We start from the raw sequence: 23,639 nt of genomic DNA on the forward strand, positions 1-23,639 counted from the left end.
CCCAGGTTCAAGCGATTCTTGTGCCTCGGCCTCCCAAGTAGCTGGGACTACAGGTGGACGCCACTATGTCTGATGAATTTTTGTATTTTTAGTACAGATGGGGTTTCACCATATTGGCCAGGCTGGTCTCGAACTTCTGACCTCAGATGATCTGCCAGTTAATATTTTGTATTTTTAGTAGAGATGGAGTTTCACCATCTTGTCCAGGCTGGTCTTGAACTCCTGACCTCGTAATCCACCCGCCTCGGCCTCCCAAAGTGCTGGGATTACAGGTGTAAGCCACCATGCCTGGCCATATACGATATTTCTATGTGAGCTCTGCCCATCAGCAAGTAAAATCTTTTGGGATCTGAGCCTTTCTCCAGCTAGTCTTAATTTCATGAGACATACTCTTCTCTTTCTCATCACAGCCACTGGGACCATTCCTTGCTTTCTTGCTGTCTCAGAAGTCTCTGCCATAGCAAAGTGTGGCTTCTGTTTCTCCAGAAAATGCTCATCCAGAATTGTTTTCCTTTGATTGTTTTCATCGTTTGCCTTCAGTGGGAAGATAATCTGTTGCAGTAGAAATAGTAACACAGGCTTTTAGAGTCAATTACTCAAAAATGTCCACTGTGTTCTTGCAGAGTGCCAGGCACTGTCCAAAGAGCTTGGGTTACAGGAGTGAGAAGCATCCCTTACCCTTATGAAGCTTACTTTTATTCAAGTGGGAGAGATAAGAAGGGTGTAAAACTGGCCAGGCGCAGTGGCTCAGCACTTTGGGAGGCTGAGGCAGACAGATCACCTGAGGTCAGGAATTCAAGACCAGCCTGACCAACATGGAGAAACCCCGTCTCTACTAAAAATACAAAAAAAAATTAGCGCCTGTAGTCCCAGCTACTCGGAGGCTGAGGCAGGAGAATCACTTGAACCTGGGAGGCAGAGGTTTCGGTCAGCCGAGATCGTGCCACTGCACTCTAACCTGGGTGACAGAGTGAGACTCAGTCTTAAAAAAAAAAAAAAGAAGGGTGTAAAAAAATGGCTAAGATAACTGTTGGTGCTAATAACTGCAATGAAGGTGGTAAAGCAATGTGGGGAGGAAACTCTTCGGGATAGCAGGAGAGGCCTCTTTGAGAAGATAACGTTTGAATTTTTAGCTGAATGATGAGAAAATGCAGTTGTGGAAACATCTGGGAAAAGCACTTTTCAAACAGCTGAGGAGGAGTAACAGTAGTCATGTGTCTTAAGAAGGTCCTGTGGACTCCAGTGTACAGAGTAGAGAGGTTGGCCTTAGACAGGAATGCTTATTCCTCTATAACAGGAGACAGACAGGCGTGGCACTGACTGTGGTTTAAGTGATTGGATAGTGTAACAATGGAGGCATTCTGGATGAACTATGAGATGTGGCCAACATCTGTTAGTAAGGTGAGTGGGGATACTGGAGTTTTTTTGTTTTTTTTTTTGAGACGGAGTCTCGCTCTGTCACCCAGGCTGGAGTGCAGTGGTGCAATCTCGGCTCACTGCAACCTCCGCCTCCTGGGTTCAAGCGATTCTCCTGCCTCAGCCTCCTGAGTAGCTGGGATTACAGGCACCCACCACCACATCCAGCTAATTTTTATGTTTTAAGTAGAGTTGGGGTTTCACCATGTTGGTCAGGCTGGTCTCGAGCTCCTGACCTCGTGATCTGCCTGCCTCAGCCTCCCAAAGTGCTGGGATTACAAGCGTGTGAGCCACCATGCCCGGCCTGGTACTGGAGATTTGAGAAGAGGGGGAAAGAGAAGAGACCAGGGAAGCATGGAGGGATTACATGACTTTGTTGAATTCCTGTTTCATACTTGTGGTTTTACATTTGAGATGTATCCAGTTATCCTGGTTGTGTAACTTTTCTCAGACTATTTTCAGCTGCTCTAGGGAGGATATGGAGTAAGCAATATCTGGGAATTCTAGACAAATGTGATTGTGGGAAAGAGGAGCAACCTAAGAAAACGCTGTTTGCAAGGGAATGGATTTTGAGTTGTATCATGGAAGCTAGGCTGGATAGGAAGGACATTCTTGGGGTGATAAATAGTAAAAAAGTCATAGAGCAAATGAACCAGAGGGCTCAATGCAGAAGGATATTTGATATAGGGTGAGAACTAGAGTAAATTAGATGAAATGAGTGGAAAGAGATGTTCAGACATGGACTTTTAAAATACAGGATTTAGGCTGGGCGCGGTGGCTCAAGCCTGTAATCCCAGCACTTTGGGAGGCCGAGACGGGCAGATCACGAGGTCAGGAGATCGAGACCAGCCTGGCTAACCCGGTGAAACCCCATCTCTATTAAAAATACAAAAAATTAGCCGGGCGAGGTGGTGGGTGCCTATAGTCCCAGCTACTCGGGAGGCTGAGGCAGGAGAATGGCGGGAACCCGGGAGGCGGAGCTTGCAGTGAACTGAGATCCGGCCACTGCATCCAGCCTGGGTGACAGAGTGAGACTCCATCTCAAAAAAATAAAATAAAATAAAATAGAGGATTTATAAGTGGTAATAGTAACCATAATAAGAATAACTGTTGGCCGGGCGCAGTGGCTCAAGCCTGTAATCCCAGCACTTTGGGAGGCCGAGATGGGCGGATCACGAGGTCAGGAGATCGAGACCATCCTGGCTAACACGGTGAAACCCCGTCTCTACTAAAAAATACAAAAAATTAGCCGGGCGTGGTGGCGGGCTTCTGTAGTCCCAGCTACTGGGGAGGCTGAGGCAGGAGAATGGCGTGAACCCGGGAGGCGGAGCTTGCAGTGAGCTGAGATCACCCCACTGTACTCCAGCCTGGGCGACAGAGCGAGACTCCGTCTCAAAAAAAAAAAAAAAAAAAAAAAAAAAAGAATAACTGTTATTGAATATTTCAAACATGACAGACAATGTCCTGGGAGGTTTATATTCATCAACTCATTCAAACTATACAACAGCTTTTGGAGTCAGAATCATAGATACACTCATTTTACAGAAGAAACTGCAGCAGAATGAGATGTTAACTAACTTAAGTCATAGAGAGAAAGCGTCTGGGTCACATTACAAAATGATAAGCAGATCTAGAGTGTGACAAGATAGGTGAGTGTCTAAGGTGGAGTGTGAGAAAAGATTATTGCAGCAAAAGAAGAAGACGTGGACAGGAAAACAAGGGTGAAGAATAAATCATTCAAGTAGATTTTAACATTAACGAGAACTATGAGAGGCATTGCAGCAGTGGAAAGAAGGCTAGGTACTCATATTCATCAGTACTGAAGGCAATTAGCTAGGAGACTGACACATACCAATTAGAGGAGTAACAGGTGCAAACTTCTGATCACTTGAGTTTCAAGGGATCTAGGGGCTTTGAAGGACAGAGGAGAGATGATTTGGAAGCAGCAATGAAGGGCCGGGGGCCGTGGCTCACACCTGTAATTCCAGCACTTTGGGAGGCCGGGGCAGGCAGATCACGAGGTCAAGAGATTGAGACCATCCTGGGTAACACAGTGAAACCCCATCTCTACTAAAAATACAAAAATTAGCTGAGTGTGGTGGCACACGCCTGTAATCCCAGCTACTCAGGAGGCTAAGGCAGGAGAATCACTTGAACCCAGTAGGCGGAGGTTGCAGTGAGCCGAGATTGCACCACTGCACTCCAGCCTGGGCAGCAGAGAGAGACTCCATCTCCAAAAAAAAAAAAAAAAAAAAAAAAAAAGTAGCAATGAAGAACAAGGAAAACCTAGCCCACCTCTAGGATCTGAGGCATTTGGAGATGTGGGAACCAAACAACTTCCTCTTAAAAAGGCCATGAGAAAAGCAGGGACCTCAGTGTACAGCAAGGTGTTGGTTAGTGCTAGGAAGTGAGGAGAATGTTCAGAGAAGAGTTTGAAGATATTGGAGACTTCTTGGCACCAAGGAAAGATTTGGGAGGGCGACTGGTGGGTCAGATTGGGGAAGTATAGATGTGTGTGGATGAACTGGTGGGGACATCTGTGTAATGATACATGGCCTGAGACTTGGACTTCTTACGGGGTTCAGGAGAATGAGGATGGGGGTGTGATGGGGGGGACTGAGTCACTGGATGGAGACCAGGAATAGGGCTTGCTTATGGCTTGCGTCCTGGGCATAAATGTTGGTTCTACCATAGACCAAGTGGTTGACTTTGGCCAAGCCATTTAAACTCAGTTCTCTCATTTATACAATGTTTAATAATATCTACATTTCATGAGTGTAATTAGGATGAGCTTATAAGTGACTAGCACAGATTGAGCACCCTAAAAGAATTCACTAGAACGGTGATGATGAGGATGATGATAGTGATGATGATGATTTATGATGCAATATTCTAGAAACTCACCAACATCTCTCACTTTTTGTTTTTGTTTTTCTTTTTCCTTTTGAGACAGAGTCTTGCTCTGTCACCCAGGCTGGAGAGCAATGGTGCGATCTCAGCTCACCGCAACCTCTGCCTCCTGGGTTCAAGCAATTCTCCTGCCTTGGCCTCCCGAGTAACTGGGATTACAGGCATGCGCCACCACGCCCAGCTAATTTTGTATTTTCAGTAGAGATGGGGTTTCTCCATGTTGGTCAGGCTGGTCTCAAACTCCCGACCTCAGGTGATCCGCCCACCTTGGCCTCTCACAGTGCTGGGATTATAGGCGTGAGCCACCACGACCAACCAACATCTCTTTATTTTCTACCATATTTCTTGCTAATATGTCCAGCTTTATGGAACCACACTGTGTTAGGATTTGGAGCTCTGGCAGCCTTAGAAAATATTTGGGGGAAAAATACAGTTGAGTTAAGCAGTAGGAGAGCAGCCATAGCAAATAATGTTTATATGAGAAAATAGTATGGTCATTCTAAGGGATGAGAAGCCAGACAAATGGAGCCTGGAAAGAACTTCATCTGGAATCAGAGCGGGCTGTGTCGAAAAGGCGGAAAAAATGGACTTGCACGTACACATAACTTCTGGCATCTCATACCTGAAACCTTCAGCTACAGAAATGCTAAGAAATAGCAATGAAAAGACGTGCAGGGCTTGAAGGATGAGTTACCCTCAGTGTTACTGCGGTCTTGCTTCTTCGTCTTCCCCAGTGCCAAGCACAAAGGAGACAGTCATGGACTGGCTTGAAAGATAGCCCTCAGCCCTCAGCACCACTGCCCTCTCCTACACATACATCTTTTGTTTTCATAGGATTAAGTAGGCCAAAGAAGAAATAACTTTTTACTTTAAGAGATTACTGATATTTTTGCTAATATATTCTTAGCTCTTTTTCTCTCACACAAAGCTTTCCATCCTACATTACCTGAATGGGCCATTCAGCATGACGCTGATAACAGTATAAGTAGAAAAACAGAAGTAGAAAGATACTCGGGCTTAAAGGCAGGATGTCATGGTTTGAATTCTGGCTTTGCCATTTAGGAGACTGTGGTTCTTGAGAAAGTTTTTTTTTTTTGAGACAGAATTTCACCCTTGTCATCCAGGCTAGAGTGCTATGGTGTGATCTCGGCTCACTGCAACCTCCACCTCCCGGGTTCAAGCAATTCTCCTGCCCCGGCCTCCTGAATAGCTGGGGCTACAGGCGTGTACCACCATGTCTGGCTAATTTTTGTATTTTTAGTAGTGATGGAGTTTCACGATGTTGGGCAGGCTGGTCTCGAACTCCTGACCTCAGGTGATCCACTACCTCAGCCTCCTTATGTGCTGGGAATACAGGTATGAGCCACAATGCCTGGCCTTGAGAAAGTTCTTTATCCCCTTTGTGCACTAATTCCTGTGAGTGGAAAATAACTATATGCCTCAGAGCCCGTCATATTAACAGAGAGAGTGGATAAGAGAGTATCTATAAATTTAAGAGTACATAATCAATATGTGAAAATGTTTATTTCTTTATTTATTTCTTTGTTTATTTATCTATTTATTTATTTTGAGACCAAGTCTCACTCTGTCACCCAGGCTGGAGTGCAGTGGCGTGATCTCAGCTCACTGAGTAGTTGGGATTACAGGCGCCCGCCACCACACCCAGTTAATTTTTTGTATTTTTAGTAGAGATGGGGTTTCACCATCTTGGCCAGGCTGGTCTTGAACTCCTCACCTCGTGATCCACCCACCTCAGCCTCCCAAAGTGCTGGGATTACAGGCATGAGCCACTGTGCCTGTCATGAAAATGTTTATTTTTATACATGTGTATAAAGATGTATAAATACATATAATAATGTAATATAAATTGTTGAATATAAAAATGACTAGTAATCACTGGTCACTGAAGTGCAGTGATTTCTATGTAGCTAAAGTGATGACAGAGTTGGTATTTTCTTTTCCAGTGGCACAGATAATAGGTTTCTTTGATATATAATGTATGTGCCAGAAGTAGAAATAGGAAAATACTTATACTTGCCAACAAAGTAACAATAAACAAGTTAGTATGAAGATGGAAATGGAGATCAAATAACTCAGAAAATAAGGAAAGGAGTAAATAGAGAAAAATCAGAATCCTGGGAAAATCCATGGAAAAACAGAACATTAATGGCAAAAGAAAAGAAGGAAGGAAATGCATACTGCAGAAAGAAGAGACCACAAAACAGTCTGGCACAAGGAGAGGAGAGAGCATGTCTAAGAGAAATGGAATGAAGCCAGTGGAAACGGGACTCATGAAAGAAAAACTACTGGAACAGAATAATTGGGTAAGAATAGGAAAACCAGTGAAAGCGGTTCAGAACAAGGATTAGAGGTAAAAAGACATTTTTAAAATAATGTGCTAATATAACAAACTGCCTTAAAGGTGGAAATTTAAATTTTTTTTTAAAACGTAGGCTAGGTGTTCTTTTTATATTTTTCTTTTTTAAAGAAATTATCTAGAGCCCCTCTGATGATGCACCTGGATGAAAAGTTAGACATAGGATTGTCATCCGCAAACGTTGCTCTTTGGTGTTTGGACTCTCTTGAGGTCAGAGAGTTTCATCAATTTTTACATTTTCGTTTGATAATTTGGATGTCATTAGAGTATTGGGGATTACTTTAGATCAAGTTGGCCTGTTCTGATTTAATCTAGTTGCCAATGATTTCAAAAGTCCTTGACTGCCAAGAGGAGATGCCAGCACATTTTTCCTGTCTTGGCCTTTCCTGAGTTTATCCCTCTTTGTAGACATAAATCTGGGATGGAGCCAAGCACGTCAGAGAGTCACATCTCTTTGCTCTCCCTGTGCAGTATTTAATCACTGGACTTAGTGAAATCACTAAGATGAACTTATTGCAGCCAAGATCCAGAGATGGATGGCGGCTCCAAAGGGCAGTGCTTTGAAACTGTTTTTGACATGATGTCAGAAAGCATTTTGACTAATGGTAGATTCTTAGGAGAGCATTCATTCCAGACTCTTTATAGCTCTTTACCTAATTTCCCCTCATCTTTCAAGTCTCAGTTTAAATGTCACTTTATCCAGGAAGGCTTTTCTGATCCCCTTTGACTAAGTTGGGACCACCTATTTTATGCTTCCTTAGCAGCCTGCTTTCTTAGCAATACACATCATTCTTATAATGACTGACTCAGCGTAGAACTTCCCAGCCCCATTACAAGTTCAACTATAAGATGCGTAATATCAGATTCCGTGACTTGTTCAATGCTGAAACCCCAGCACCTAACACATCTGATTGGCAGATGGTCAGTCCTTAATAAGTATTGATTTAATGTATGAATTAGTAAGTGCATGAGCAACTAAATGAATAGAACCAGAAGAAAGATTTAATAGTGCTATGAATTACAAAGAAAATCTCCCATGTCCTTTTAATCACTTGTCTTCCTGGCAGAGCTGTGAGGTTGATGAGACAGGCTTACAAATAGGGACATGGTTAAATGACCACATTTTTATGTGGATCATAGGCTTCCTACCTCTGTGAAAAGGAAAATGTTTATTTCACAGAATTCATGTCAGTTCGTTAGAACATATGATGACAGTAAACTATATATGTTCACTTTTTTTTTTTTGAGACGGAGTCTCACTCTGTCACCCAGGCAGTTGTGCAGTGGTGCAATCTCTGCTCACTGCAAGCTCCGCCTCCCAGCTTCACACCATTCTCCTGCCTCAGCCTCCCAAGTTAACTGGGACTACAGGCACCCACCACCTTGCCTGGCTAACTTTTTTGTATTTTTAGTAGAGATGGAGTTTCACCGTGTTAGCCAGGATGGTCTCGATCTCCTGACCCCGTGATTCACCTGCCTTGGCCTCCCAAAATGCTGGGATTACAGGCGTGTGCCACCGCGCCTGGCCATATGTTCACTTTTATTTGACTTCCAACATAAGAAAATCTAATATCAGTTCCTCATGATTCATTTCTCACTTCCTTTCTTGTTTTTTTTTTTTTTTTTTTGGACAGGCTGGGGTGCAGTGGCGCAATTCCAGTTCATTGCAACCTCTGCTTCCTGGGTTCAAGTGATTCTTCTGCCTCAGCCTCCTGAGTAGCTGGGATTATAGGCGTGCACCACCACCCCCAGCTAATTTTGTATTTTTAGCAGAAACGGGGTTTCACCATGTTAGCCAGGCTGATCTCCAACTCCTGCCTCAGATAATCCGCCCACCTCGGCCTCTCAAAGTGCTAGGATTACAGGTGTGAGCCACCGCGCCCTGCCTGATTTCCCAGTTTCTAAGTTTAGTTTGATGTTAAGTCAGGTATGCTGCCTTTTAACCAGCACACAGAGAAAAGACGGCTGAACTTTCATAAATCCCGAAGGATCCTGAGGACCTTCCAGATTGATACAAAGGACCAAGGTTTAGGATACTTGGGAAAAGCCAGAGTTTATTCAGTGAAGCTTCTTTGAACACGAACAGAAGAGAAAAAAATTGACCCCATGATGGAATGACAGACCCTAATTAGAGATCTTTCTTGGCACTCTAAACCTTGACTAGTAACATCTTGAGGTACTTAAAAGTGCTACAGCCAGGGACTTAGAGTTAAAAAAAAAATCTTGCCCCTTATTCCCTGGAAAGTCAGTGGCAACTTCCCAGGATGGCAACCTCAGGATCCCTCATGGTACTGAATCACCAGGTCCGTAAGATCTCTAGATTTAAACCTAAAACCTCCCGATGACCCCTTAAAAATACGTAGTAACAAGTCTGAGAACAGAGGTGTGTTACCTAAACACCCTCCTCCCCTCTCTCGGGACTTATTGCACAAAACCCCTATTTTATCTCGTGGATATGGAGGAGGGATTCAGGAGTCTCATTCAAAACCAGTCCTATGGATTGAAAGTCTTCGGTGAGAGCATGACTGAGAGAAGCTGGTGTCTGCATGGACAGCTGGGTGCAAATCGCCATGTATCAAGCAATGAACTTCAGTTGTTACTGGTAACAGATTCCCTATCTCCAAGGCCAAAGTAAATTGTGTTCACAAGATCAGAAAATCGTCTAAGTCAACTATTAAACCCATCTCTAGGAGGAATAAGTTATCTGCAACAAGGTACTTCTTTGGAAGTTTTTCTATCCTCAGAATAGACATGCAAGAAAAGCTTCATGTATTTTCACTTGATGGTGTCTTGAATCAAATGAACAAAAAACAGACATAATTTTTAGAAGGCAAAATTTCCATTCCATTCCTTTCCAGACAGGCTTTTACTAAAAACATTGATCATGAAGGCACCAGACTTAGTTTTCTAAACTTCAGAATTTAAAATAAACAACTATCAGTCTCCTCTCTGTCTCTCTTTTCACCCTTCCGACTGAGGAAAGTTAAATAGCACATTCTTTTCCACTAAACCAGAAGCAACATAACACAGAAATTCTACTCACAGCTTTAAAATAAATTACTGGATACAAAAATAACAACAATCCTTTGGTTCAGCCAACCAATCAAACGTTTTGCATGATTAAAACTTGCTCACTGCCAAATCCCAGATTTAAAAGAAAAATTTAGATGCTATTAGAATTTCCATTTCATAAAGTAAATCCAGTATACTAGCTTTTATCTTCAGCAACTGAAGCTTTTCTCAACAGCCATTACTACGCCTCAGTGCAGGGTCAGCCTCTCATCATTTCATGACTAAAGTATTGTTTTTTCATTCCAGTCTGGAGTACTGTCTCCAATCTTTCATCTTTTCCTTTTTTTTTTTTTTTTTTTTAAGAGACAAGATTTCTCTATGCTGCCTAGGCTGATTTTGAACTCCTGGGCTCAAGGAATCCTCCTGCTCAGCCTCCTTTGTAGCTGGGACTACAGGTTCATACTACCGGCCCTGGTTCCACTTCCACTCTTAGCTTGATTATTCAATACAGAACAATGGTTACCTACCTTACATTTCATGAAGTCTGGATGTGAAGGCTGTTCATTCTCTACTCCTCAAGCTGTTGAACATCCTCACTCCGTGCCTCCAGCCCCCACACCTTCCTGTCCCCACACAGTGCCTTTCCACATATCTAGGGCATAATCACCTACACATTCCTGCTCATGACTTTCTCTGGTCCACCATGTCTGTAATGCTCAGGTGTGCTCTGCTTCCACTCAGAAGCCTTCCCCGGGAAAGAAAGCGGTTATGATCACTTCTTTCTTACTTCTTGTGCAATTGTTATTCATTCTTTTTTCTTATATTTTACTCAGTGTCAATGCTTTTCTTCTCTCTTCCAGTCACTTTATGCTTATGTTTGCCACATGAATTAGTTTCTAAAAGTTTTTGGTTTTTAGTTTGTGTGGGTACATAGTAGGTATATATATTTATGAGGTGCATGAGATGTTTTGACAGGCATGCAATTCATGATAATCACATCATGGAGAATGGGGTATCCATCCCTCAAGCATTTATCCTTTGTGTTACAAACAATCCAATTATACTCTTTTAGTTATTTTTAAATGTATAATTAAACTATTATTGACTATAGTTACCCTGTTGTGCTATCAAATAGCAGGTCTAATTTATTCTTTCTAAGTATATGTTTTGTACCCATTAACTAGCTCCACCTCCCCCTTTACCCCCACTCCCCTTCCCAGCCTCTGTAACAGTTGAGACCTATTGATTTCAAAATAGTTTTTTTTTTTCTAAATATATAGTATACCTTCTAAACATAAATTGGTTGATCGACTCTGGCTCCATGGCGATCTCCAAAGCTCTTCTATGCCATTATTTTCAAACTTTACTGACGAACATCAAAGAACACCACAGACTAATTTTTCTCATCTCTCTTTTCCTATCATTCTCTAAAACAAACTTTAATAAGACAAATTAGATAAAAAGGAAGCACACCACCACATGGTGGAAACATTGAGGAGATGAGCTTTCCACATTCCATGTCCTTGGATAAATTAATCCATAAATATTGAGCTCTAAAAACAAACCTTAGTCATCAGCACATTTTCCATGTTCTGATCCTCTGGAGTAGAGACTCCCACTTCCAACAGCTCTCAGGTGGATTCTGTGATCACGCGTCTTCACCCCGCCCTCTCTCCCCGCCATGTTTCTGCTTCCTGCCCGCCACCCTGGGCCCCTCCATCATGGCAACCTTATCTGTAGCTTTCTGCTGTGCGCAGCGCTCTCTGCTGCTTGTTCGGGGCTCTACCGGCAGCATTCCCTGACCCCTCCCCCTCCTCGCACTCTAAGGGCAGGCACAAGGGGCTTTTGCGGGACTTTTCTCTGTAGGGTTGAAAGGCAGTCAAGCATGGTATCAACTGAGAATGAGTTAAGCATTCTACAGTCAACCTGGATAATTGACAAAGAAGAATCTATTGGATCTAGATTTTCTTTTGGGGGTTTGGAGACCACAAAACATATATTTATATTGAGGGGCAGGAGCAGAAAAGAAAGCAGCCCCTATGGTGGGCCCTATTCAGTGACAGCGTCTTGGCCCACAGGGTTAAGGAAGACTTTGAGGAAATAAAAGTTGTTTGGAAAAATCCTGGTGTGGTTGTTTTGCATGCCGTGATGGGTAGAAAGGATGAAGTGTGAAGGCCCCTTGCCCCCTGCATCCTGCCTTAGATTATGTTCTGGAACCCTCGGGTGGAGAAAGCGCCATTTTCATTCCTGCTTCCTGGGATTGCTGGTGGCCACAGAGCGATAGAGAACCACATAGGAGAAGCGTGGCACGCCCCACACGCTGGCCAAGTTGGGGAGCTGTGCGTCCGTGGTCATCCTGATCAGCTTAGTGGGGCTCCATGCAGTCTGCGCACAAGCTCTCCATCTAGGTTTTCTAACCAGTCTCTCAATCACCTGGGTGATGTCAAATAATTTTGTCAACATCAACTTGACTTTGACCGGGAGGCACATCACTAGGCTGTACAGAGAGAGATTCTAGTCTAGCAACAAAACCTACCGCCCTTCTCCAAATCAGACCAGCTTCTCTGTCCATCTGCAGCCTGTGCTATTTCATCCATGTACCAGTATCACCGTGAAGTCATCATGATTTCTCATCTTCCCTATTAGTTTGTTAATTCTGGAAAACTAAAGGAAGGGCAGTCTTCTTTAAGAAAAAATTCTCATATTTTCTCCCTGGTCCTCCAAAAACCCATACTAATGGACCACTGTGCAAGCTGCTTTTAATCATACTTCTCCCATTCCAAGCTTGCTTTATCACTTCCTTCCGTCTCCCAAACAACTTTCAATTTCAAACTTTCACCAGAAAACGTTCGGGTCAAACAAAAGATGTGATTACTTATTCTCATGCAATCTCATCCTGGTTCAATACATGCTACGCTTTCATCTTTTTTTTTTTTTTTTTTTTCCTTTCCATGGAAGTTCTTTTACTTAGATATAAGTTAAGTGTAGTATTTATTTTTGTTATGTAATCCATTCATAGAGTTCACAGGGAATTCTTCTGTTTCATTATCAGTTCCCTGTCTTAGGTTACTGCAGTCTCCCTAGAAAAAAAGGTATATGCTATAATAAATCTTGAAAAACTACTAAGTGCCAGGCACTGTACTGGCTGCTTTTTTATGTATGCATTATCACCTTGGTTTCCACTGAATGGGACTATGTTCTTTTTTTTCTTTTTCTTCTCCTTTTTTTTTTTTTTTTTTTTTTGAGTCATGGTCTTACTCCATCATCCAGGCTGGAGTTGAGTAGTGTCATCACAGCTTACTACAGCCTCAGACTCCTGGGCTCAAGCAATCCTCCTGCCTCAGTCTCCTGAGTAGCTAGGTCTACAGGTTCGTGCTGCCATGTCCAAGTAACTTTCTAAAATTTTTTTTTTGTAGAGAATGGGTCTTGCTATGTTTCTCGGGCTTGTCTCAAACTTCTGGCCTCAAGCTATCTTCCTGCCTTGGCTTCCCAAAGTGCTGGGATTATAGGTGTGAGCAATCATGCCCTGCCCATGCATTTCTATTTACATGGTACCATGTTCAGTAAATCACTGAGGACACAAGTATACTCAATTCTCTTTTCGGGTAGAAAGACGGTGATATGGTCAGGATGATGATACACTTCATTCAAGCAAAACTACCAACAACAGCAGTCAAAACACAGCAATAGATCATGCCTCCCAGAATAAAGGAAGCATCTTTCTAGAAAAAACAGAAGTTCTTTTAAGTGACCAGGCTGTGAATATCCTCAGGGAATATTGTTTTGTTTACTTGTGACACAAGTAAAGCTGATAGAAGCCCTAAGCCCTCAGCACTCACACACACACACACACACACACACACACACACACACACACACACACTTTTTTGGAGTCTCGTTCTGGCGCCCAGGCTGCAGTACAGTGCCACAATCTCAGCTCATTGACACCTCTGCCTCTCAGGTTCAAGCAATTCTCCTGCCTCAGCTTCCGGAGTAGCTGGGATTACAGGTGTGTACCACCACGCCTTGCTAATCTTTATATTTTTAGTAGAGATGGGGTTTTGCCATGTTGGCCAGGTTGGTCTCAAACTCTTGACTTCAAGTGATCCACCTGCATCAGCCTCCCAAAGTGCTGGGATTACAGGCATGAGCCACTGCGCCCGGCCACATATATATGTTTTTAAGATGGGGGTCTCCCTATGTTGCCCAGCCTAGTCTCAAACTCCTGGTCTCAAGGAATCCCCCTGCCTCAGCCTTCCAAGTAGCTGAGACTACAGGTGCCCAGCTTTCCTCCTTGTTTGGTACTCATCACTGCTTTAAGCAAAACACAGAAAGGAGAATGAACAGAGCAATAGGCTTCCATTTCTCAGGGACCAGGTACCCTCAGAGCCCCTGCCTTTGTGTTTCAAGGATAACAGAGAAATAGTTTTCCCCAAAGCCTCTGTTAATGGAATTATTTATGTCTTGTTCACTTTTTTTTTCTTTCGGAGATGGAGTCTTGCTCTGTTGCCCAGGCTGGAGTGCAGTGGTGCAATCTCAGCTCACTGCAACCTCTGCCTCCCAGGTTCCAGTAATTCTCCTGCTTCAGCCTTCCGAGCAGCTGGGATTACAGGCATGTGCCACCATGCATGGCTAATTTTTGTATTTTTAATAGAGACAGGGTTTCACCATATTGGTTAGGCTGGTCTTGAACTGCTGACCTCGTGATCCTCCTGCCTCAGCTTCCCAAAGTGCTGGGATTACAGACGTGAGCCACTGCACCCGGCCTTGTCTTGTTCACCTTTCAACATGTCTTTCTTCTCCCTTTGCCTCTGCTTTCTCCCCCACTATCCTATTCAGTCGTTTCTCTAAAGTTGGTCATAAAAGACTTTGCATCTTGGTTTTGGGGCCGGAGTCACATCAATTCCAAGCATAGCAGGCAGGCTCCAAGCCTGTTGCCAAGGGGAGGCTGACAGAAGCGAGGCAGTCTCTATGTAGGAGACAAGAACACAAGGGGAAGTCGATATTTCAACCCTGGAGGGGCAAGAGTGTTGGCTCCAGGGTGACAGATGGCAGATTCCACAGCCTGCTAAACAACATGGAGCCGGGTGGAGACTGTACCTGCTGCTTGGAGATGCACTTTGCATGTTTCAGCTGGACCTTCATTCTCCCCTTCTTTTGCCATTGAAGCCAGTGATGGATGGTGGGATCCAGATATTTGAAAGTTATGCAAGTGCTCTGTGGTCTCCGGGGAAACTGGTGCCAATTCAATCAAACCCATCATGTGATACTGAGCTTCTATGAGGCACTTGTAACTGAACTAGGTACACTGGAGAAGGGAAGACACAAAAGAAGCAAATGAATCATCTCCAACTTTCAAGATCACGATACAGATTACAGACAATATATTAAAATTCTGTGATATGTAACAGAGAGTAAAAAAGAGTTTGAAAATCTCAGTGGTATATATGTAAACTAGGTTTATTCACTTTTTAGATACAGAGGTAAATATTGCCATGTGCCCTACAAAATGTGTAGGTAGAAAAAGAGGTATAGGCTGGGTGCAGTGGCTCACGTCTGTAATCTCAGCACACTGGGATGCCAAGGTGGGCGGATCACCTGAGGTCAGAAGTTTGAGACAAGCCCAGCAAACATGGTGAAACCCCATCTCTATTGAAAATACAAAACTTACCCGGGCATGGTGACACGCCTGCCTGTAATCCCCGCTACGTGGGAATCTGAGGCAGGAGAATCACTTGAACCTGGGAGGTGGAGGTTGCAGTGAGTTGAGATCACACCACTGCACTCCAGCCTGGTGACAGAGTGAGACTTCGTCTCAAAAAAATAAAAATAGAAAAGAAAAGAAAAAGAGGTAAAGGGGTGGGAACTAAGTTTCGCTTCCCAAACATGGAGGTGTGACTATAAACTATAAGTACCTTTTACAGAAAACCTTATTCCAGATAACCCACTGGGTAAATAACAGGTAAATGGGGAGGAGGCCTGAGGGAATTGCTTTCTGCCAACAGACATACTTGGGATCATAGGCTTTGAAGTCGAATACAATTGGCTTCCAGATTGTGTCTAAATTACTTCACCTCTCTGAGGCTGTTTCCTCATCTGTGAAACAGGCAATAACCATACCTCATAGTGCTGCAGTGAGAATTAAATGAAATAAAGGCTGCGGGGTAGCCCATGGCTCGCCACACTGTGATTACTCTAGCAGTAACACAGCCCAGGAGTGAAAGAGGGGAGAGGAGAAGGCCAGTTTAAGATGCAGCACATCTGAAAATAGAGAGACCTGTGTTGAGAGCTCACTTGGTGATCAGTGCATCGGGTGGTGGTGGGCAACTCACATCACCTCTCTGGGGATAAGTTTCTCATTCTGGAAAATATGGGATTAGTCTTATGGGATTAGCCTATAGGGAAGTGTCCTTTTTAGCTTCAACCTTCTGAGATTCTTCAAGTTGTTGTCATCGTCCCTGAAATTCTCCCCTCCAGCCAGGTGTCAGTGGGTTTACTGGGGGAATCATTGGAACGTTTCAGAAATTGCAAGACTTCACTCATCTCCTGACTCTAATGAGAATTTAGTTCTGTTTTCCCGAGGGGAAGAAAACACTGCAGTCTTTCCTAATCTCCTCACATTCTGCTGTGTGACCAGGCAAGCATTATTATTATTATTCTTTGCTGTCTCTGCATATTATTAAACTGACGCCAAATTCAACTTGGCATTTCCAAAAAAAGAGTTTCTGAAATGCAGACTGCTTTGGGATGTAAGATTTTTATGCAAATACAAAACATTAATATATTTCAAAACTTAAAGCACTTTGGTCTCCAGGAGAGAAAGAAGCTTATTTTCAGATGCTCAATTCAGTGTTTACTTAATAAGTGTTTACTAGTTGTGAGGCAGATTCTTTAACTCCTCCCTTTCTGTATAATAGTAGGAAGTTAAGCGCCGACTGAATCAGTCTTCTTGAGATTTTGGTGGTGAATGAGAACAGAATTAGCTTTTTCTTTTTCTTTTCTTTTCTTTTCTTTTTTTTTTTTTTGAGACATTTTTGCTCTTGTTGCCCAGGCTGGAGTGTAGTGGTGTGATCTTGGCTCACTGCAACCTTCACTTCCTGGGTTCAAGTGAATCTCCTGCCTCAGCCTCCCCAGTAGCTGGGATTACAGCTGTATGTCACCATGTCCAGCTAATTTTTGTATTTTTAGTAGAGACAGGTTTTTACCATGTTTGCCAGGCTAGTCTTGAACTCCTGACCTCAGGTGATCTGCCTGCCTCAGCCTCCCAAAGTGCTGGGATTACAGGCGTGAGCCACTGCACTTGGCCTATTTAACTGATTTTGAAAATAATATATATTCATTACAGAAGACTTCTATGAAATAGAAAAACAAAAAGAAAAAGGCACTGTGTAATCTCGACATCTCGAAATAACATTTCATTGATAGACTTCTGATATAATATACACATATATTTCAGATTATGATTAGATAATAGATACAGCCCATATATTTAATATATATTTAAATTTACATTTTTTTTTCTTTTTTTCTTTCTCTTCCTTTCTTTCTTCTTTTTTTTCTTTCTCTCTCTTTCTCTCTTTCTCTCTCTCTTTTCCTTCCTTCCTTCCTTCCTTCCTTCCTTCCTTTCTTCCTTCCTTCCTTCCTTTTTTTTTTTTTTTTGACAGAGTCTTGCTCTGTGGCCCAGGCTTGAGTGCAGTGGTAAAATCTCAGTTCACTGCACATTCATCTCTGGGTTCAAGTGATTCTCCTGCCTCAGCCTCCTGAGTAGCTGGGATTACAGGAGCCTGCCACCAGGCCTGGCTAAGTCTTTTGTATTTTTAGTAGAGACAGGGTTTCACTATGTTGGCCGGGCTGGTTTTGAACTCCTAACCTCAAGTGATCTGCCCACCTCGGCCTCCCAAAGTGCTGGGATTACAGGCGTGAGCCAGCACGCCCAGCTCTTTTTTCTATTTTGTATTCTACTTTAACAAATTTAATAATAAATTATGAACATTTACCCAGATACCAAATATTCTACTATAACATGGTCAGCAACTTTTTCTGCAAAGGCTCACATAATAAATATTTTTGGCTTTTGGAGCCACAAGGTTAGTCACAACTAGTTAACCCTGCTGTTGTCTTGAGAAAACCATCACAGATAGTGAGCTTGGCTGCATTCCAATAAAATGATATTTACAAAAAAAGGCAGCAGGTCAGATTCAATCCTTCTACTAAAATATCATTTTAGATGACAGCATGATATTTTATTTTGTGGATGCACACTAATAAGAAAAAACACATAATCGCCTATTGTTGAGCACCAGACTTTTTCAGCATAGTAGCAATGTATATTTTTGTAAATAATGTCTTTGTGTGTCTATAAATTTCTTTCCTTAGAAAGGAAAGTGTAATTTTTTGGCATAGGGGCTGTTCAAAACACTTCTGATACACTCTGAAAGAGTGCCCTTCAGAAAGGCTGGGACACCTTTCCTGTCAGAAGAGAACAGTTTTGTAGAAGCCCAGGGTTGACAGAGTGTAGAGCATTTGATGCAAAGAAAGAGGCTCACTACGACACAATCAAAGAGATCAAGGACGCAGAAATGTCAACACAGCTCACCACCAGCTGTGTCACTTTTGCTGCAAATATTTATTTGTGATGCTTTTTTTTTTTTTAAATGTGGGAAGATTGCAAGTTTTATTTAGCCAAATGAATCAGTCTCTTCCTTCATTGATTCATGTTAAGAAAGTTGCCCCCAATATGAAAAACATACACTCCTATACTTTCTTCAAACTCTCTTTAGTTTTAGTTTTCTTTCCTTTCTCTCTCTCTCTCTCTTTTTTTTTTTTTTTTTTTTTTTTTTTGAGACAAAGCCTTACTCTGTTGACATGATCACGGCTCACTGCAGCCTTGAACTCCTGTACTCAAGCAATCCTCCTGCCTCAGCCTCCTGAGGAGCTGGGACTACAGGCATGTGCCATCACACTGGGCCTAGTTTTCGTTTGTACATTAGAAATGTGATTGCATCTTCTATTTACTTTGTGGCTGATGTTAAAGTCAAACGTTCTTCTTTCTTCCTGTTCTCTCTCTTTCCTTCCTTCTTTCTCTATTTCTTCTTTTCCTCCTTTTCTCATTCTCATTCCTTTCCTTCTTCCCTCTTCTCTAATAGCCAGTAATTACACAACCAATGACTGAATAATTCCTCCTTTTTCTACTGCTAAGAAGTGCCACTTGCTATGATCTGAACATTGTGTCTCTCCAAAATTCATATGATGAAACCTAACCCTCAAGGTGATGGCATGAAGAGATGGGGCCTTTGGGAGGTCATTAGTGCCCTTATAAAAGTGCTTGAGGGAGCCTGTTTGCCCTTTCTGCCACGTAAGGACACACAGAGGCACTATGTATGAGGAATGTGTCCTCACCAGACACTTAATCTATCAGAGACTTGATCTTGGACTTCCTTCCCTCCAGAACTATGAGAAAATAGATTTCTGGTTTTATAAATTGCCCAGTCTAAGTTATTTTATTATGGCAGCCTGGAATGAACTAAGATACCATCTTTATCATGTCACATGATATTAAATATCATGGGTCTGTTTCTGAGTTATCCATGCTATTTCATTAATTTCTGCCTGTATCAGCATCAGTACAATACTGAATACTGTCTTGATAATTATGGCTTTATTTATGTCTTTTAATATACGTCAATCTTCCTTTGTGTAAGTTTCCTTTATTATCTTCGGGAATTTATTCTCCTGGAGTCTTGGCGAAATTAAGTTTAAAAACATATTCGGAATTTTATAATAATTGTATTAATTCATAGGTTGATTAGGGAAGGCCCGCCATATTTCCAGGACTAGTTCATTATCTCTAATATATCGTATGCCTGTTCACTTAGGAATGTTATCTTTTAGGAAATATATTTTATTTTATTGTTGTTCTTATTTAATAAATATATTTTATTTCTAAAAGTTGTACGTAGTTTTCTTAAATTTATTCACAAGAATTTGGTACTTTTTGTTATCCTTGTGAATTGCATCACCTTGTCTTATACGCTCTATTTTTTTTTAATTGGAGTAGCAGTAAAGAAAAAAATCACTGAGATTTTAGCATTTTTTTGTAATTAGCCAGCCTACTGAACCCTGTATTATTTATTATAATAATCTTTAAGCTGATTTTCATGGGCATTCTGTTACATTTCACTTCCTTTTGTATACAAATATTTTCATTTTTTTCTCATTGTATTATGACATGATTTTCAGCAAAATATTAAGGTAGCAATATCAAGAATTCTTGTGTTCTTCCTTATGCACTTAGGTTGGCTCTATTATTTTTACTATTCCATGTGAGCTTGGCTATTCTTTAATTTCTTAATGCTTTATCATATTAAGAAAATATCCTTTTGTTATGGTTTATGAAGATATATTTTAGAATTACGAATGTATTGGATTTAATCAAAAGAGTTTTTTCATCTTTCAGAGTGAGCATATGATTTGTCTGCTTTGATTTATTGATGTGATGGAAATAGGCATATACTAAATAATACTGAACCATCATTGTGTTTTTCATTAAATTATACTCACATTTTTTATTATAGTACCTAATCCTGATGTTTGCATCTATGTTCATGAATAATGCACGATTCTCAAACATTGTAATAAAGTTAAAATGGCTTTTGCTCCTATTATATTAAGTGAAAGAAAAGCAGATTGCAGGATTATTTATCTATTTATTATATGATCCCACTTTCCTTTTTAAAAAAATCCCTGTAACGTGAATATATGTGCATAAATCTAGGAAAAAGTGGGGAAGGATGCATATCAAACCACTAATTTTGCTTACCTGCAAAATTAAGCAAACCTTAATTTTGCTTGCTAAGAGAGAATTAGAAAGTAGAAGGGGGAGTTTATTCATGTATTTCATATACTTCTATACTGTTTGAATTGAATGAACATGTGACGTGTGACTTAGTGTACTAATTCTATAATAAAAAAGCATAACATATTCATTTAAGAAGGATAAAATTAAGGCTGGACGGGGTGACTCACGCCTATAATCGCAGCACTTTGAGAGGCCAAGGTAGGCAGATCATAAGGTCAGGAGATCGAGACCATCTTTGCCGACATGGCGAAACTCCGTCTCTACTAAAAATACAAAAAGTAGCCGGGCATGGTGGCACACTCCGTAATCCCAGTTACTTGGGAGACTGAGGCAGGAGAATTGCTTGAACCCGGGAGGCAGAGAGCCAAGAGTGTGACACTGCACTCCAGCCTGGTGACAGACTGAGACTGTCTCAAAAAAAAAAGGTACAATTAAATAAAATACTCACAACAACTTCATTTCTCCCCACTAAAACATCATTTTACAAGTCAAATAAATGAATTGTTCCCTATGTCTCCAGCCATAGATGTTGCTGGCATTTGTGTTCAAGAGTTTCCCATTGCAAATCCACTTTCTGCCATTCCACACCACCCAGACGGTCCTGCTGTGTTTCCCTCCACCATATGTAAGCCAGATTTTGTTTCTATTAACTTTCTATGACTGTCTTAGGTCTTTCTGTTTTATCTGTCTTTGACACCATGGTCTAATGGTTTCAATCAAACAATCACATCCAGCACTGTTTTATGGATAAAGGACAGAAAAGTAATCATTCTTTGCCTTCAGGACACACAGAAAAGCAGAATATCTGTCCACATAACAATAACTAAATTATAAGGGGTTTTCATATTCCTGCTCTCTTACCTATCCCTGTTTTCTGAGACAGAAGTGATAACGTTAAACTATGAGGGATTTCTATTCTTTTCCCTGACCCCCTGCTCACTCTTTCCCCTACTCCACAGCTCCCAGGCTTTCCAGTGTGACCCTCCTTAATTGCTTTGACCTCACAATACCCTTCATTTGTTCCCTGGAGTATTGCCTTAGATCTGTAGATCCCTTTGATTACTTCCACATCTGGGATTCGTCACATGCTTGTGTTAACCATGACCATGTGCAGAATTACCCAGCAGGATTTAGGAGACACTCAGTCAGAAGAATCACCCCTACTAAGAACAACATCTGGAGAGAATTAAGAGAAGATACTTTCTATTGAGAATCCTTTGGAAATATATTTATGATGTAGAGACAGACAGACACTAGTGCCCAGGCAGAAGTGGATGTCCCTTCTCTCCGAAAGGCTGAGGAAGAGTGATACATCTTCAGAAGATTCGCGAATTAATTATGCTCCATAAACATAAATGCCTGGCAAGTTCACTAATAAACAAGGGATTTTCTCACAGTCTTGTTTAGAAGCAGGCGTCGTCTCCAATAGAAATGAACTTTTCTGATGCCATGTGTGCGAACAAATAAAGATTTTATGAAAAGGAGAGGGGAAGTGGGCCGCGTTTTCTTCAGTTGGGTCATTGAATGTCTCCAACTATTTTTCCAAAGCTTTGGGTTTCGCAAAAGCCAAAATTCGCTTTGCCAAATGTTTTTCCCTTAATTTTTAAATCCCTGTGCATTAACAAAAATTTAATCCGTCTGTTTCTGATTCATTTACACTTAACTCATCGAAATATTGTGTGTTAGAGTCATTTGGCCCTCTCAACAAGACGTAGGAGTCCTCTTTGGAGTACACAAATACACACGTGGATTACATGAGCGCACACACACGTTTTTGGTTCTTTAGACTCCAGAGTCACTTTCTCTCTCTAAACCCAGATCCAAGTGGCTATGTCTTAGTAAATCGTGAGCATTTAATTGCATTTAGTTACACAATTACATTTAGACTTAAACAAATAAATGACTGTGCAATTATAAAACATACACTTCTTTGTATGATTTGGAATGAATCAGGAGTCCCTGCATTAGGTGCGTATCTTGACGATGGGTGATCGTCTCCTTTAAGGAGCTGATGTCAGGCAGCTTAGTTTTCTATGGTACTTCAGTGCAATATACAATAAATATTGCATTAATTTCTAAAAATTGAACTACAATCAGTTCAGAGGAGACTAATAATGATGATAAAGACATAAGGAAAGGCAGACATGAGCATCTCTGAGGAGACTGGGTTTGAGGGAGACGGGTTATGTACATGAAGGCATAGAATTTGGGAAGGTTGTGGGAAGGTTTTGTTATCTTTCCAATGCTTGAGCATGAAGAAATGATTTACTTGCAGCCCTAGATCATGGTAAACATTTCAGTAGAATTCCTAACATTAAGAGTTGGAAAATAGCTGGGCACGGTGGCTGATGCCTGTAATCCCAACATTTTGGGAGGTCAAGACAGGAGAATAGCTTGAGGCCAGCTGGGCAGCATGGTAAGACCCTGTCTCTACAAAAATAAATTTTAAAATTAACTAGCATGGTGGTACATGCCTGTAGTCCCAGCTACCTAGGAGGCTGAGGCAGGACCTTGCTTGAGCCCAGGAGTTCAAGACAAGAAAAAAGAAAAAAAAGAGTCGGAAAATATTGGAATGTATTCTTTTTTTTTTGACAGAGTCCCGCTCTGTCACCCAGCTGGAGTGCAATGGCACAATCTCAACTCACTGCAAGCTCCACCTCCCAGGTTCAAGCGATTCTTGTGCATCAGCTTCCCAAGTAGCTGGGACTACAAGCATGCACCACCATGCCTCGCTAGTTTTTGTATTTTTAGTAGAGATAGGGTTTGGCAAGTGTTGGCCAGGCTGGTCCCAAACTCCTGACCTCAGGTGATCTGCCCGCCTCAGCCTCCCACAGTGCTGGGATTACAGACATGAACCCACATGCCCAGCCAGAATGTTTTATTGTTGTTGTTGTTTTTGTTTTTTTGTTTTTTGAGACAGAGTCTCGCTCTGTCACCCAGGCTGGAGTGCAGTGGTGTGATCTCGGCTCACTGCAAGCTCCGCCTCTCGGGTTCACGCCATTCTCCTGCCTCAGCCTCCAGAGTAGCTGGGACTACAGGGGCCCGCCACTGCACCTGGCTAGTTTT

This window comes from Chlorocebus sabaeus, chromosome 25, assembly GCF_047675955.1.
Source record: "Chlorocebus sabaeus isolate Y175 chromosome 25, mChlSab1.0.hap1, whole genome shotgun sequence".
Taxonomy (NCBI): Eukaryota; Metazoa; Chordata; class Mammalia; order Primates; family Cercopithecidae; genus Chlorocebus; species Chlorocebus sabaeus.